This window comes from Schistocerca nitens, chromosome 7, assembly GCF_023898315.1.
Source record: "Schistocerca nitens isolate TAMUIC-IGC-003100 chromosome 7, iqSchNite1.1, whole genome shotgun sequence".
Classification (NCBI taxonomy): domain Eukaryota; kingdom Metazoa; phylum Arthropoda; class Insecta; order Orthoptera; family Acrididae; genus Schistocerca; species Schistocerca nitens.
In genome coordinates this window covers 454117676-454132705 of record NC_064620.1, presented here as the reverse complement: position 1 = coordinate 454132705, position 15030 = coordinate 454117676, and positions in this window count along the sequence as shown.

Here is a 15030-nt window from a genome sequence, read left to right as displayed (position 1 = left end):
ATTGGCCAAACTAATCGTAAGAAAATTAACTCGCCACTGTGTGGTGAGCCTTATATTATGACTGAATTGAAAAATACATGCCACAAATCTGTGATTGCTGTGGCGAGAAATTTAAAGAAAATTGACTTTGCCACCATGTGGTGAGCCTCACATTATTCATGACTTGAGATATATGCCACAAATCTGTAATTACTGTGGCAATAGAGATAAAGAAAACATTTAAATGAGCTCAGAGCTCACATGCCTGTTTATATGATATAATATTATTCCTTGCTTAATTTCTGTAATTAGGTTAGAGATATCGTATTTTAAATGGAGAATCAATTTTCTATAGAATATGACGTTTCCAGTATACAGAAATACTCGACCGAGACTTGTACTACATAAGTTTGAGGAGGTACTTATGCAATAACGCAGTGATGTGTGGTTGTCAGTGGACATGAGGTCCCTGAGTCTGCCAACACTGTCAAACTGTGTCATCCTGGTAGAATGGATGTTACGTGTGGTTGTCAGTGGACACAAGGTCCCTGAGTCTGCCTACGTTGTCAAACTGTTTCACCAGAGGAAAATTTGACTTCAGATGTGATTGTCAGTGGATATGAAGTCCCTGAGTCTGCCGACACCTTAAATTAGCTGATGATGGAAAACAGGTGTGGTTGTCAGTGGATACGAGGTCTCTGAGTCTGCTTACACCGTAAATTAACTAATGTTGGGATATTAGTGTGGTTGTCAGTGGATATGGTGTCCCTGAGTCTGCTGCACTTAAAACATGTAGACCTGGTTTCTTTTGACCAGAGGGAACTGCGAGCATGAAAACATAAAATATCATGTAGTCAGACCACTACTGATTAATGTCATGGAAATGTAAGTGCCGAAATGCACAAAATAAAATATTATTATTTTACTGGTTATTAGGTTATGTTAGCTTATTGAAGACTATTCAATGTTTAAGTAGTTATTGTTACACATCTGTTGAAACTTATATGATCTTTTTTATCTACTTATGTAAGAAACTCGTTATATTTCCTTTGATGTTTTCTTATTACACACATAGTAACAACATTTTCATATTATTTTTGTAAAAGGAGCCATGTTTTCTCCTTTCCAATCAATTAGGCAAGCAACGTTTGTGCCATTTTGTATAAAATTTTAACATTTTTCTCTTGCCTATATGCCATGCAAGAAAATTTTCGTCGTTTTGTAAAAAAAAAAAATTACTTAGATGCTAGAAGTACTTTTAGTCATTGGATATAAATTGTAACTTTTTTTTTCTCTTTGCCTAATTTTTTCGTCGTTTTGTAAAAAATTTTACTGTTTGTTCCTTGCCAATATTTAGGCAAGAATCACCCCACAAAATTTTCAAAAATGAGGTTGGGTGTTATGAGAGTTGGCAATACTCTCTTAGGATTTAAAGGTTGGCTACAGCGCGTATACACAAGCTCTGGAATCTAAGATATTGTTGTCGCGCTTCGCAGCGCACGGATTAATTGGTGGCAGTTTGAAAGCCAGTGTAGGAGCCCGCCTGCTGTGGTGCGCACATGTGTTGGGCGAGGGGGTCGTCGCCCAGCTGCCGCACTGCCGTGTCCGCCAGCAGCGACACAGGATTTGGTATTTAGTTGATATTTTTTATAATTTGCAGTGCGCTTATTAAATTTAAAAAAAAAGGGTTTGTGTATGTACGTAGCAGCAGACGGTAATTTTGATAATGATAGGAGTTTAATTCTTAAGGGAAACCATTGTTAGGTGAATAGATTAAGTATTGATGTTTGTCATTGATTTCTTTTGTAATTGTCAGGGAGCAGTTTCACTATGTATTTAATTGAGAAGTATTTCAGTCTGTCTCAAGAGTTTGATTAATTTGTAATATTGCTTTAATGCCACTGGAGGCAGATTTACATATGAAGCGATTGTTCAAAGAGCTTCTAGCGTTTTCTTAACTGAATGACAAAGAATTACTTTCAGAATATAGTTTTTGAAAAAAGGAATTACTTGTTTGGATTATCATTTATCGAGTTTAGATTTGACCAAACCCATTTCTCTTGAATTATATCTAGTTGCAGTAAGAAGCAGCAGCCGCAGCAACAGCAGGAGCCACCATACAGAATACGCATTGCACTAATCATGAATAATAGTTTTTTATGTTTTTGTTAAATAATGGAATGCAGCACATCAAGGAGTGGCATCAGAAAGAGCAAGCAAGTTATTTGTTGCGCACAGGACCAATTAAAAAAAATAAAGTTTAGGCGATCTCTGTAACAGTACAGATAACAAGAGTACAAGCACGAGATTTTCAGTAGAAAACACGCGATAAGGAGATAGAGCTCCCGACTTTCACTATCATCAGGCAATTTGTCTACAGTTCCACTCTCGAATTGCGCACGAGAAAAGCGATCCTGCCGCAGCGGAAAACGCCTTTGTTTTAATGATTGCCGTTCCAATTCACGTTTCATGTCCGTAGCACTCTCTTCCTTGTTTGGCGATCTGCTCTTCTCTGAAATTTTTCGATATCCTCCACTAGTTCCCTCTGATACGGATCCTACAACATATAGCAACACTCCAGAAGAGGGCGGACGAGAGTAGTGTAAGCAGTCTGTCTTTTACCTACTTCGCGTAATCAATCAGTAAATATCTCCTCCTACAAACTTTCTAAAGGAGCCTATGTTCTACCTCAGGGTTCAAGCTGTCTCAATACCAAATTTTATCAAAATTGGTTCATCTATTTAATCGTGAAAACGTAACATGCTGAGCTAGTTTCGAATTTATAATATTAGTATGGATAAAATTTTAAATTATGATATTTTCTTTCGTGATTTGATTTTGATAAAATAAAGCCTGTATGTTGCCACAAGCGACGCACAAGATACCTACGAAAATCCAATAAAAATTCGTCATGCAGTTTTGGAGATTTGGGTTTTCAAACAGACACGACGATTTCAGATAAAACTTTAATCACGATTTCTTTTTTTCCGTGATCCACTTTTGATTAAATAAAGCCTACACGTTGCCTCAAGCTATGCTCAACTTACATTTGAAAACTCCATGAAAACTCCTCAAGTAGTTTAGACATTAGTGTTGAAACGTCCCCTTTTTGAACAATTTTGCACGACTGTGCTTAAACTGACACACAGTACCTTTTTTTTTTTAGCGCAACGCAATCTGACTTTCAAAAAATCCCTACGAAAGAAAGGCCCTGACTAACATTAAACTATACCATTTACAAATCACTTACCTCACAAAAATCTTCGCTACTCAAGCTACTGCAATACAGCGAGCGCCACTACTGCCAGCTAAATAAAAGATTCAAACTACTGAAGGCACTAACTACTGATAGGGATAGTTAGCAAATGAAAGATATTAATAGAGAACAAACAATGTATTTACCTTAATATCATATATATATATATATATATATATATATATATATATATATATATATATATAGCAGTTCATGACAAATTTCAAAACTCCGCCATCTCTCTCCCCACATCCACCACTGATGGCGGCTCACCTCCAACTGCGCAACGCTACGCGCTGTTAACAGCCAGCTGCCTAACACTACAATGGCGAGTATTACAACAATGCAAAGCAGCCACAGACTGCACACAGCACAGCCAGTGATTTTCATACAGAGGTGGCGTTACCAATAAAAAAAATCCTAAACAGCCTACTTACATAGCCCCCATGCTCCCCACAAAAAATTTTACAAATTGTGTTGGACAGTGGCCAATACAGATTTGAAGAAATTTTTCATAATTACAATAACAAAGATATCAAATGCATACACTTATTGATACAATGTTGGTCAAAAGCTAAAATTTTCTCACAGTCCATAAAGATAGTTCTGATCATTCATCATAATAGTAAGTACAGTTTTTTTTCACAAAGTCTCATTAGTAAAAGAAATTGCACACAGAAGTAGTGGATTTCCATACAGTCTTGAAGAAGTCGTGTCCTTCCAACGGAAAGACAGTGCTGACTCTTGAAATGCAGACAAGTAATGGGCCACAACAGAGTAAACCCACCGCAGAGTCAGTCGAAGTTTTGAAGAGTATTGGTAGGTAGGTCATCACAGAGCAGACCCACTGTAGTCCTGGTAGAGATTACTGTATTGGTGGGGCACCAGAGGCGCAGACCCACTGCAGTCCTTGCAGAAATAATGGTACTGGCGAGTCATCAAAGATGCAGACCCACTGTAGTCCTTGTAGAGATAATGGTACTGGTGGGCCACCAGAGGTGCAGACCCACTGCAGTCCTTGTAGAGATGGCCAGCAGCCATCTGTTGTGACTGTGCAGGTGCACAATCACCATTGAAGAGTCTTGCAGATAATATAGCAAGTCCATAACCACCACTTGTGCACTCACAAAGTTTTTGGAATTGTCCTTAGAACCAGCAATGCTGTTATCCAGTCCCTTGCTGAATTATTAACACACATACAAACACTAACAGTCCCTACTTCTCACATATTGTCCATATACTATGACCAACAGAAACGTGTGCAGTGAAATGAATGCTTACAAGTTACTTAATTTGATGACCTGGTGTCAATTACAATTTTATAACATAAGAATACAATTACAAAGGTACAAAATACATCATTAATGAACATAACAATACAGATAACATTTGTAGTACAGGTTTTACAACAGAACAGAAATAACCATATACATCAATGTTACAGGAATTATGACATAAGTAAATACATAAAATATCAGAATAACTTTTGGAACATCAACTTCACACATAAGCATTAAAACAAAACAGAATAAATAATGTCTAAGCATCTTTACAAGGTAAATAACATATTATCAGAAAAAATTCTACAACTCTCATCAGATAAACACATAAAGACAGGAAGAACACAAATGTACAAGAGTACACAAACACATAGCGGAATAACAGAAAGGGAAAGGACAGGGTTTGTTTTACTGCAGTATCTTGCGAACAAAACTTTTTTTGTTCTTGGAGATCTCCCTTCGTTCATCATTATTCCCAAAAAGTCCTATCTATACCTCCTTTCTGTATTCTAACCATATTTCTTTCAAAATAATTACGGATCATTGTACAATACTCATTTTGGCCCAAAACGTTTTCATATACCTTCAATGCATTTCTTTCCATTCATCACGACTAGTTTCTTATATAGTCTACCCCCTCTTAAGCTAACTTAAATCTACTGAGCTCAGATGCTAAACTAAGGGACGAGGCAATGCAGCAGCACATAAAACAATTAACGCAAACAGCAATGACAAAAAGGTGCAGATTTGCAAAGGAAGCAGCATTTTAGAAATTAGCGAAGCAATTGCAATATTACAACTAATGTAAGGCAATGTGCAGCAAACAAGAAAAATAAATCTGGCTTAGCAGAGTAACACAAATTAAAATTCAGTAGCACTATGCCTGGCAAACAGCATAACTTATACCTAAACATGACAAAGTTCAAGCAGAAAAAGTATTACACTAAAAATGGCCATGTCTAATACCTATGTCACATCTTAACACTAGAGTGATGCATCACGAGAACTTACACTAGCAGATAAGTTACCAAATCGTAAAGAAATTATTTATGCAATTCCTGTGAAGGGAAATGTCTATTTATGTGCCCTCGTTTTCTTGGAAGTAGATCATAAATTTCTTATTGACTCGATCTGTAGGCATAAAATAACTATATTAGTACATATATTAAATTTTATTTTAACCAATGCTGCAGTGCAGCTAGAAACTAGATATTAAGCAAAATGAGTAAATATGTACAAAGGAAGGCATGAAACATCATTCATTAGCCATAGGGCATTTCATAAGGTAATACAGAAAATCTCTCAACTCTCGTAGAAAGACGCTTGTCATAATCAGGTGTGCAGATGTAAAAATGTTTCCAAGTTATTATTAGCGTGTCGTATTTACGATGCTTTCTACAAAGGAATGTCAATAGCGAGGATAATGGCCTCCCTTTTTTTTTTCTCTACCTGTGCTTCCGGAAAGGCACACCCTAATGGCTTGTTCTCCAGGTGTCTGACACAGCTGTGTGCCCACGACGCACGTGCAGGTGGTCACTTAACTTTCTTACGAAAATATTTACGACAGCAGTTGCCGCTACAGTGGCAGTCTTATATAAAAATATTTCACAGGTCAAGAATTAGCGTTGCAAATCTGTAGAAACAAAATCCTATAAATATAAGTGTCCAAAAAAAATATTCGTCAGCATTGAGATACAGTCACACATTTACACACATTTCATAACCTTGAAGTACGATTCTTGGGTTCCAACAACCTTTTCCACAAGTGAGAGTCCCTAATAACTTTTCATTACTCCTTACCTTATTACACATATACATATTCGTCGACACGTCAATCTTGCGATGACACTTCACTATTTCATCGGAATAAATACATAGCATAATCAAATTCCCCATATAGCATCAAATTGTTCATCATAAACATAGCTCAACAGCATAATACACATCGTCGTCGTAAAAATAACATCATAATACCTCAGTCAACTCTCAAAATCGTCGTAGCTTCCTCCAATAATTTCAAAACCTAAAAAAAATTCTCTGCTTATGTCAAAAGTGTCATCTGCCTCAAACGCACTTTAAAAATCATGATCCCATACCAAATACATCATTCAAAGCTCTCATAGTATCACAATGGTTCCGAAAAAATATGAACAGTTCACAAAGTACTGACAAAATACAATTTCATAAGTGTGAAGTTATCCATCGGTGTAATTACGTAAACATCTGTCACTGACGTAAAATAAATTTTTGTCTCTCTCAGTTAAATGATCAGATAGCTGTGTAATTCTGTGTTAGAGAAATATGGTACCGATGTGTAAAGTTGTATAAGCAAATACCATATTAGCTAGGGTTCCTTGTGGTTGCCACACACATGGTACACAAAGTAAGCGTGTACCCCCCTGAGGATTAATGTAATTATACCCTCAGGTGTTACAGATTACAGCAATGGAATGAAATGTATCACGGAAAACCCTTGTATCATTGCACTTCAAATATCTTAAAAAAAATGTTTTAAGTGTGAAATTAATCACTCAAATACGTGTACTGTAGCGCTAAACTGTGCGTCATGTTGTAAGATAATCTCTGTGGAAGTCTCGTAGTTATCGTCCTCTGTAAGCAAAGTTCTGCTGAAGTCAATATACTTACCTCATCATAAACGAAAGTAAAATGCTTTGCGTATGGATACCATAGTTATTACGTACCTTACCGTGATAAAGAAAGCACTATAATGTAACGTATTGTTGTGCTACGAAAAAGGCTGTCTCATTGTAGCTATACCACAAAAGTTACTACTAAAACATGTTTTACTTTCCAGAAGAATTCAGAAAAATTGTGCAGATATAAAACAGATACACCGCAAAAGCAACAATGTAAATTGTGTCACACATTAGTAGCGTCGTGATATAGTCGTGTAGCTGTCACACAAACTCCAGAATGTATTTTCAAGTAAACCAAAATGTTGCATTAAAATCTCATTGGCAGTACTAGTATGTGTCCTAAGTATGTAAGCCCTATAGTCGTTACGTAATCGTGCAACAAACAAGCAAGAATGCACACACACAATAACACTGTGTCGTCTGTTCACAATAACAATGCATTCGTAATTTCTGTTTAAATAAGTTCTCTAATAAGTTCTCTTGGTTCTTGACTGGATATTTAACTTCAAACATTGTTGCATGTTAACAGTTTCTCAGTGTGACAAATTGTACTATAAATGTGAAGTAAAAAGTTTTATAGCAAAGACTACGTTAAAAAGCAGATTATCTTTCAATAAACGGTTTTATATGTGAAGTGTGGTGAAATCCTTTACTCTTCATAGTACTCAGAGTTGAACTTGAATGCAATTGGCATGCGGTGTACGTCGGTAAAGAATACTGGAATTTTTCTCAAGATTAGCGTCTATGTTATTTTTCTCTGAGCCAGCCGGCGCACGTGGCTGCCTGCTGTGCGAGTCATTGTCTGTCTCTTTGTTGGCGCGAGCCGTTATTGGGATTAGGAGACCTAACTTCTACAAATTCACTCTGATGAGAAGGCCCTGCCCTGTTTAAATCCCGCCAGTTCTGATGCAATTCAGGTCTGTCGTTACGAATATATCGTCTGTCGTCATGTCGGTAGGTTCCGTAGTTTCTTCCTTGTCCGTCACGTGGTGGAGAATTTCTCCCTGAATCGTAACTGTGCGCCGAACTGTTGCGTCTGAAGTTATTCTGTCTCCCTTGATAATAATTGTTTTGGTTCCCATATTGTCTGTTTCTATGGTAATCTCTATCATGTTCATTACTATGGAAGTGAGATCTTTCTCTGTACCTATTATTCTGCCAACGGTTGTCATATGGGTGGTGTCTTTTTTGGTCACGATTTGTGTTGTGAGAATAGCCTTGTCGCGTCCAGTTATTATTTCTTTCATCGTGGAATTGCGACGAATATGACCTGTAATTGTTGTGTTCCTGTTTCCGCGTTCCGCGATTGTGTCAATTTCTAATTCTTGTAAGAGTCCCTGAAACGCTTCAATGTCGTCTTTGCAACGTCCTGCTAAAATAATATGTCGTAAATGTTCAGGCAATTTGAGTAAGCAAATGCGGATGAGTTCTGAGGGGCTGTATGGGTTTGAAAGATACTGATTCTTATGCAACATGTCTTCAAAATATTTGACAAGACTGGAAAATTCAGATTGTTCAAAGTGTTTCATCATCATGATGCTATGTTTCACTCGGTCTTGTGTAGCTTGAGACCAATATGCTGAGAGGAAGGCATGATAAAAATCTCCTTCACTGTGACAATCGTGAATGACCGATTGCAATCTTACAGCTGGTTCATTCTCTAAGTAGCCACACATAAATTCTAACCTGTGCTCCAATGACCAGTTGGGAGGAAAACAATGAGAGAATTGATGGAGCCACGCTTGTGGATGGATGTCGTTGGCAGAGTTCTTAAATGTTTTGAATTTACGTGTAGTAATAAACAGCTTATAGTCAAAATCATCGTGTCGGCGAGTAGCATATCTGTCATTGTTACGTCGTGTCGGCGGTTCCATCTCAAAATTCGGAGCACCTTGCCAATTTCTTTCATAATTTCCGAAGTGTCCTGTGTTATTATCTTGTGGGTGTTCCGTATTTCTAAGTCCCTCTTCCCGTGTTGGAGCGCGAGTGTCCTCTGAAATACGTAATTCTTGTATTACCTGCGTCAACTGATCTTGTACTTCCCGGATTTCTCTTTTGTACTGTGTATTGATCTGATTTTGATTTTGTTTGAATTTTCTAATTTGTTCATACTCTTCTGTGTCAGTGAAGGCTACAGGTCTTGTGTCATTCAGATCATCATCTACCTTTGTAGATAAGTTAGTGACCTGATCCGAAAGTTCGGCTACTTTCTCCGATAGTGAACACATTTCCTCAGTGTGTTTTTCTGAACCAAGTTTCAGAGTGTCCATTTGTGTTGAAATCGAATCTACTGGGTCCTTCAAGTTTTCCTGTGTTTTTGCAAGTTGCGTAACCGAATCGGTAGATGCAACTGAGTCAAATTTAGCTTGCAAGGTCTCATGATTTTCATGAACAGTAGTTTGCAGTTCTTTTATGGCTGCTTCGTGATTCTGTAGTGCATTTTCATGACGCGAAAAAATAGGTTGGAAATGCTCACAAATTCGTGTTTTTACGTCGTTACAGACTTTTTGACATTTCGATTCAATGTGATGTAACTCAGTAGTTAAATCCTCACGTGTTTGTTCAAGAGTTTGCTCCAATGAGTCTAACTTTTGAAGATTTTGTTCCATTGCGTCTAACTATTGCTGTGTTTGTCTCTGGTGTTGTTCCATTGTGTCTAACTGTTGCTGTGTTTGTCTCTGGTGTTGTTCCATTGTGTCTAACTTTTGAAGATTTTGTTCCATTCTGTCTAACTTTTGTAGCTTTTGCTGTGTTTGTCTCTGATTTTGTTCCATTGTGTCTAACTTTTCAAGCTTTTGTCCCATTTGTTTCTGATTTTGTTCCATTTGTTGCATTAATTGCAATAATAATGTATTAGTGTCTGGAATCTGTTTCTCTACGCTTTTCGGCAGTGCATTTGCACCGGCAACATTCACATTTTGACAAGCAGAAAATGTGTTTTGACTTATTTGAGAAAACGGTGATGACCCAAAACCTGATTCTCTAGTATTTGCGAAATTGTGTCCTGTCATTTCGGATTCCTGAGGCGAGCTGTTGCCGACCGACCGATCGATAATGCTTCCCTGCTCACTAATTGTTTCCCTGTCTACGCCATTGTTTGCCGCCCGCTCCATTTCCCTATGCACAATTACCAAATTACTACTTTGAACATCAGTTAATTCATTACTCGGTGGCGCTAACACACTGCTTTCGTTTTCACTGTCATTTCTCTGTTTACTTTGGAGCCTAGTATTACGTTTTTCACACGCCATTATTGTCACAGTATTTCACACGACAACACAGAAAAACACAATTTGAAGAGCAAAATTAGGGGAACACATTAACATAACACTGAAAATAATATCTAGGTAATTGCAGCTGCGAAATACTTGGTGCAAATCAACATGCATGCCACATCTGTTTTACTGTAAAACTATGAAAGACTGCAACTACAAAGGAGATTTTCTCTGCAATTACGCGCTAGCAATAAACAAAAGCTACACTAATTACACAAACTACAAGAAAAAAAATCAGAAGATTCCAGTGAGGTATCCTCGGCTAAGGGTCGACATATGAAACGTCCCCTTTTTGAACAATTTTGCACGACTGTGCTTAAACTGACACACAGTACCTTTTTTTTTTTAGCGCAACGCAATCTGACTTTCAAAAAATCCCTACGAAAGAAAGGCCCTGACTAACATTAAACTATACCATTTACAAATCACTTACCTCACAAAAATCTTCGCTACTCAAGCTACTGCAATACAGCGAGCGCCACTACTGCCAGCTAAATAAAAGATTCAAACTACTGAAGGCACTAACTACTGATAGGGATAGTTAGCAAATGAAAGATATTAATAGAGAACAAACAATGTATTTACCTTAATATCATATATATATATATATATATATATATATATATATATATATATATATATATATATATATATAGCAGTTCATGACAAATTTCAAAACTCCGCCATCTCTCTCCCCACATCCACCACTGATGGCGGCTCACCTCCAACTGCGCAACGCTACGCGCTGTTAACAGCCAGCTGCCTAACACTACAATGGCGAGTATTACAACAATGCAAAGCAGCCACAGACTGCACACAGCACAGCCAGTGATTTTCATACAGAGGTGGCGTTACCAATAAAAAAAACCTAAACAGCCTACTTACAGTGTCTTCAAACAGACTAACAGACAGACTCGACGGTTTTAGACAAAACTTTAAATTACGGCGTCTTTCATCTGTGATCCGATTTCCATGAGATAATGTCTATACGTGGCCCCAAGTTATACTCAAGTTACCTTTGGAAACTCCGTGAAAATTTGCTAACTAGTTTTGGAGATCAGCGTGCTAAACGAACAAACAGATAGACGTAACGGTTTTAGATAAAACTTTAAATCACAATATCTTTTTTAACTGACTTGCTTTAGACTAAATAAAGCTCATACGATTTTCCTGGTCGCACTCAAATTACCTCTCAAAACCCCACAAAATATGTTTAGTAGATTTGGAGGTTAGCGTGTTCAGACAGACTCAACGGCTTTACAGTTTTATTGTTAGTGTACATTAAAGCTTTTTGGAATAATTATATTGCTAAGTAATCAGGTACAGAATTTTATAATGAGTAAAATGCTGTATAGTTTCAGAGCTATTTACGTGAAATGTGTACTGTAAGCCACACTTCGTCGGTCGTGATTCATCTTCTCACTTGAAACAGAAGGTATTTTACTATGGAAGATGCGGATTCCTTCAAATGAACAAAGTTTCTGAAATACTTCAAAATTTTATTTGACTTGGATATGTAAATTGGAGTTAGTTTCCAATAGCATCTATTTTAAAATCTATTGAACATGTGGCTGATTTTTTTATTACACTTCTGCTTAATTTGATATCAGATACTTATTATTGGTGTGTATTATAGTATTATGTAACAGACAGACCATTAAATACAATATTGACAGTATTTTCTCAATTAAAATGCTTCTAAACCTCAATAGAATATTTGTGCTTAGGTTCATGACAATGTGTCTTGGGACTAGTTTTCGTATTCGGAGAAATCTTAGTTTTCCGGAGTAATTTTTCTGATTTCAAAAATAGACTGCAGCGCTTAAAAAGTGGATGAAATCATTTAAAATAGAATAAGAAAATACACACAAAAAACTGTATCACCTAATTTCCCAGAACTCCTGAAGGTAGACGTTGACTGTGGATATTGTATCACAGACACAGTCCCTTTGACTGTTCAGAGATGTCACTAAACCCACCCAAAGATGTGAACAACCATGCATGAGCAGCGCCTGTTAGATGGAGGGCGTCCGACAACCGATCAGTTCCAGTTGTTCCACCAGCAAAGAAGTACACGGATCATGTTTTCTGTAGTTTAACCATGGCTAGACGGTCAATACCGCAGTTCGATCGGGTCCGCATTGTTACTTTATGCCAGGGAGGGCTCTCAACAAGGGAAGTGTCCAGATGGGGCCAACAACATGCCCAATGCACCGCTTAGGATTGGCATCGCATTCTCTTCACCGACTGGACCCACTGTCAGCGATGTTATGGCACCGGTACAACAGTTAGTCACTAAATCAAATCATCAGCGCGGCGCTCCTCAGTAATTGAACCTTATGGAGAAGCGGATTGTAGAGTAAGGAGAGTAGCCACGAAGTTCTAATTTCACATCCAAAACATGAAGGTACGTAACTAGTTCTTACTGGTTTGCAGGTATATGTGTGCCGTTCTTGTACATGGAAACCCATGTGTCGCAGCACTCGAACACGCAACTAGTGAACCCAAAACTAATTGAAGCAACCCATGGACAACGTGGAGTGTCGAGTGGTAATCCTCTTTCTGCGATTGGTGAAAGTGTAATGCAGCAATACACAACCAACCGACACGGTAGTCAGGTGGCGCGTGGGCTGGCAGATGATGTTCACCGGGCATTCGCCATACCCACGCCCTGCCATCGGATCGTCACATTGTGTACCCTGATTCGTCACTCCACGCAATGTTTTTCCGCTGTTCAATCGTCCATAGTTTACGCCTCTTACACCAAGGGAAGTGTCGTTTGGCATTTACCGGCGTGATGTGTGGCTTATGAGCACCGCTCGACCACGAAATCCAAGTTTTCTCACATCCCGCCTAACAGTCATAGTACTTGCAGTGGATCCCGATGCAGTTTGGAATTCCTGTGTGATGGTATGGATAGTCGTCCGCCTATTACACATTACGACGCTCTTCAACTGTCGGCTGTCTCTGTCAGTCAATAGCCGAGGTCAGCCTGTACGTTTTTGTGCTGTACGTATCCCTTCACGTTTCCACTTCACTATCACATCGGGAACAGTGGACCTAGGGATGTTTAGGAGTGTGGAAATCTCGCGTACAGACGTATCACACAAGTGACACCCAGTCACGTGACCAAGTTCGAAGTCCGTGAGTTACGCAGAGCGCCCAATCCTGCTCTCTCAAAATATTTAATGACTACTGAGGTAGCTGATATGAAGTTCCTGGCAGTAGGCGGCAGCACAATGCACTTAATATGAGAAATGTATGTTTCATGGGTGTGTTCGGAGACTTTTTATCACATAGTGTATGTAAATACACAGAACACGGCGCTGCGGTCGCAACGCCTATATAAGACAAGCGTCTGTCGCAGTTGTTACATCTGTTACTGCTGCTACATTCGCACGAGCAACGGGACACAGTATCTCCAAGGTAGCGATGAAGTGGGGATTCTTCCGTACGACCATTTCACGAGTGTACCGTGAATATCAGGAATCCGGTAAAACATCAAAAAAATGGTTCAAATGGCTCTGAGCACTATGGGACTCAACTGCTGAGGTCATTAGTCCCCTAGAACTTAGAACTAGTTAAACCTAACTAACCTAAGGACATCACACACATCCATGCCCGAGGCAGGATTCGAACCTGCGACCGTAGCGGTCTCGCGGTTCCAGACTGTAGCGCCAGAACCGCGCGGCCACTTCGGCCGGCGTAAAACATCAAATCTGCGATATCACTGCGGCCGGGGAAACATCCTGCAAGAACGGGACCAGCGACGACTGAAGAGAATCGTTCAGCGTGACGAAAGTTCAACACTTCGGCATATTGCTGCAGATTTCAGTGGTGGGCCATCAACAAGTGTCAACGTGCGAGACATTCAATGAAACATCATCGATATGGGCTTTCGGAGTCGAAGGCCCACTTGTGTACCCTTGATGACTACACGACATAAAGCTTTACGCCCCCCCCCCCCCCCCCTGGGCCCGTCGACACATACATTGGACTGTTGATGACTGGAAACATGTTGACTGGTCGGACGAGTCTCTTTTCAAATTGTATCGGGCGGATGGACGTGTATGGATATGGAGACAGCCTCATGAATCCATGGATCCTGCATGTCAGTAAGGGACTGTTCAAGCTCGAGGAGGCTCTGTAATGATGTGGGGCGTGTGCAGTTGGAGTGATACGAGACCATTGATACGTCTAGATACGATTTTGACAGGTGACAAGTACGTAAGCATCCTGTCTGGTCACCTGCAGCCATTCATGTCCCGTGTCGATTCAGATGGACTTGGGCAATTCCAGCAGGGCAATGCGACACCCCACACGTCCATAACCGCCACAGAGTGGCTCCAGGAACAGTCATCTGAGTTTAATCACTTCTGCTGGCCACCAAACTCCCCAGACTTGAATATTATTGAGCATATCTGGGAGGCCTTGCAACGTGCTGTTCAGAAGTGATCTCCACCGCCTCGTACTCTTACGGATTTATGGACAGCCCTGCAGGATTCATGGTGTCAGTTACCTCCAGCACTACTTGAGACATTAAGCGACTCCGTGCCACGTCTTGTTGCGGCACTTCAGCGTGC